Source organism: Mastomys coucha, unplaced genomic scaffold (genome assembly GCF_008632895.1).
Source record: "Mastomys coucha isolate ucsf_1 unplaced genomic scaffold, UCSF_Mcou_1 pScaffold1, whole genome shotgun sequence".
In the NCBI taxonomy this organism is placed as follows: Eukaryota; Metazoa; Chordata; class Mammalia; order Rodentia; family Muridae; genus Mastomys; species Mastomys coucha.
In genome coordinates, this window is record NW_022196891.1 from 64,070,823 (window position 1) to 64,074,197 (window position 3,375).

Sequence of the window (3,375 nt, forward strand, 5' to 3'; positions counted from 1 at the left end):
CCCTTTTCTTTCAATCCTATATCCCAGGTTTTGCTCTATGTGTTTCTGATTTCCCACAATGTAATGGATATTCCAAGTTGTTGACTTGACTCTATTTGGAATGAACTACAATCCAGAATTGAAGGGCTCACCAGTGACCCAGATCTTCAGGCCAGAAGATACAAGTTTCTGACCTGGATGTTAGCAGGGAGATCTTGAGGTGTAGTAGCTGTGAAAAGCTTAGGCTCTGTCAAGGTAGTATAAGCCTTTAATTCCAGGATTCTGAAGCAAGGAGATTTCTGAATTCAAGGTCAGCCTGGGACAAAGCAAGTCCCAGGTCCAGGTGTGGTGGTACATGCCTTTAATCTGGGCCACACCCTTTGTTAGAGAGCTACATAAAGGACATTGGAAGAAGGGTGATTTTCTCTTGTTCAACTTCTTGCATCGACTTGCCAGCAAATCTGTTGGAATCTCCTACAGAAGACTAGTTGAAACAACTGGCTTCATGGGACTGAGAAACTATTCTGATTCTTGGACTTCCCATTCACAGATGGGTTATTTGGACTACAGACCTATGACTGCCACAATTCCAGGCTCAAAGAACTGCAAAGCCGAGAGGGCACTTCCGTCAGGCCACCTGTGTACTGAGAGTTTTTTCCCATTGTGTTCCTCCTTGCTGGAAATACTTGCCCTCTGGAATCTGTGATTTGCTCTTGAGAAAGCAGAAAGAAGATGTCGCTTCCCAGCTTTTAACCTGTGCCTACTCAGCTATCTCGGGACCAACTTGAAGCTGAAGAAAGGGCAAGATCTCAGAGATCACTGCAAACCTCTCTGGATTCCTCTCCAAGGGAGCCTTCCTATTCCGGATACAGGAAAGACTGGATTCCACTGTTGCCCTGGGATTTTAGAGATGGAGGTGCTTTCCCTGAAATCCATGTGCCCCAGTTTCCTATGGGGCGACAGAAAAAAAATAATGTCCAATGCTCTGGCCATTCAGCTGGATCAGGAAGGGAAAATTAAATATGACACAATTGCTCAACAGGGACATTCCAAAGACAAGGTCATTTATAGCAAATATACTGACCTTGTTCCGAAGGAGGTTATGAATGCAGATGACCCAGACCTGCCAAGGCCAGATGAAGAGACAAAGAAATAACAGAAAGGACAAGAATAGCCGTGGGCAAGATATTATCATGGAAGATTGTTTCGGCCAAGCCTATTTATGCACCTGAGAAGCTGACTCCTGCTCAGTATCTACACGCCATCTCAGCAAGGAAGAACAGTCAATTCAGGAGCTAAACAGAGGGTTATTCGCATCATAGAAAGGCAGAAAGACCCAATGGAGACTCCAAGATTCAGGATTAGTAAGAAAATTCCCCAGGGACCACCATCTCCTCCTGCACATGTAATGCACTCTCCTCCTGGAAGATGACGGCAAAAGAACAGCCCGTGTGGAAGATCCCACCATGTATATCCAAATGGAAGAACAATTCTACTGGATAAATGGCTGGCTGCTGCTGGAAGAGGACTTCAAACTGTCCACAGAAAGGAGAATTTTGACAAACTGGATGAAGCACTATCCATTGCTGAACAGAAGGCTCGTGAAGAGGAGGAACTGCGAGCCCAATTGGAGAAAAAGATGACTCAAGAAGTAAAGGAGAAACATGAAGAGAAACTTAGAGAAATGGCCCAGAAAGCCAGAGAAAAAGGAGAGCTGGGATCAAAACTCATGTGGAAAAAGGGGATGGAGAGGCCCGTGAAAGAGATGAAATCCATCAAGACAAGCGAAAAGAGAGGCAGCATGACCGGAATCTTTCCAGGGCAGCTCCCGAGAAGAGGTCAGAAGGACAGAGAAATGAAAGTCAAGATATCAGTGAAGGCATTGCTCTTGCTGTACTTGAACTTCCAATGAAGTTCAGTATGACCACAGGCTCTTCAACCAATCCCAGGGTATGGATAGTGGGTTTGCAGGTGGAGAAGATGAAATTTACAATGTTTATGATCAGACCTGGAAAGATGGCAAAGATATGGGCCAGAGTATCTACAGCCCCAGTAAAAATCTGGTGAAGGACATGTATGGTGATGACCTCAAAACCAGGATAAAGAGCAACAGATTTGTTCCTGATGAGGTTTTTCTTGTTCAGACCACAGACAGAAAGGCCGAGAAGGACCAGTTCAGTTTGAGGAAGATCCTTTTGGCCTGGACAAGTTTTTAGAAGAAGCCAAATACAACCATGGCTCTAAAAGGCACTCTGGCAGCAGTCACCCCAAGGAACACAAGCATGAAGGCAAGAAGAGGAAGGATTAGAGGGGCCTCTTAAAACTAAATCTGACATGTACGGCAGAGGACTTCCTGGTCTGGCGTCAGTGAGAGAAGATGTACCTAACCCTCAAGACACTTGAGACACCAGGGAGTTGGAACATCCTCTTGAAGCAGGAGGAAGAAGAATGGAATGGGGAACTGTGGGAGGGGGGACCTGAAGGGAAATAAAAACTGGACTATAAAAAAAGACTAAAACTAATAGTAATAATAATAATGTTCTCAAAGCTCTCTATACAGGTAACATTTTCCCAGCTACATCTAAGGTAGTTTTTATTCACAGAAGTCACATTTTCAAAACTTTTAATCTTATTTTCAAACATATTTACACTTACAACTCAATTTAGACTAAGCATCTCTCCACAGACACTGCTGTGTGCTTCCTAAGGACCAGCATAGCCTTGTAGAACTCTGTCCATAATTCCATAGAACATGCTTTGGTCAGGGTCTAAGTTCAAATGGCAGTAAAACTGGAGATGAGTGTACAATTAATTCTACTGTCCCATCACCAAAAGAGAAGCAGAGTAGGATATTGAGAAGAAAAGGGAAGGGGAGGGGAAGAGAGGGAAGGGGAAGGGAAAGGAGGGGAGGGGAGGGGAGGGGAGGGAAGGAGAGAGGAGGAAAGGGAAAGGAAGGGAAGGGAAGAGGGGAGAGGAATAGATCTAGGCCAGGAGAAGCAGAAGAAGTTCAAGTTTTCTTTAGAAATCAAATAGACTTATGGCTATGTAGCAGAGACCCAAGGACTGGTAAATAGTGCAGTGGAAGTATATGGACCCAAGTTCAGATCCTCAGATTCCATAGGAAAACTGAGCATTCACCAGCCTGCAACTCCAGCCCTGGGGACAGAGATAAAGGGACAGAGAAAGATAGAGCCCAGGGCTCACTGGCTAGCCAAACTGGCTGAGATAGAGAACCCAGACCACACAATGAAACACCCTCATCCCAAAATGAGCTTATGAGTCACTACGGAATATATCTGATACATCCCTGGATTCCACATGAAAATACACAGGCATATGCACATGCACACATACACACATGTGCACCTTTGTGCATATAGACATACATACTTATAC

General features: G+C 44.7%; 1 pseudogene; it reads left to right on the plus strand.

Annotated features, from left to right (window-relative positions):
* Positions 1 to 711: 711 nt before the first annotated feature.
* Positions 712 to 2,287, plus strand: LOC116096781 (annotated as a pseudogene).
* Positions 2,288 to 3,375: the final 1,088 nt, after the last annotated feature.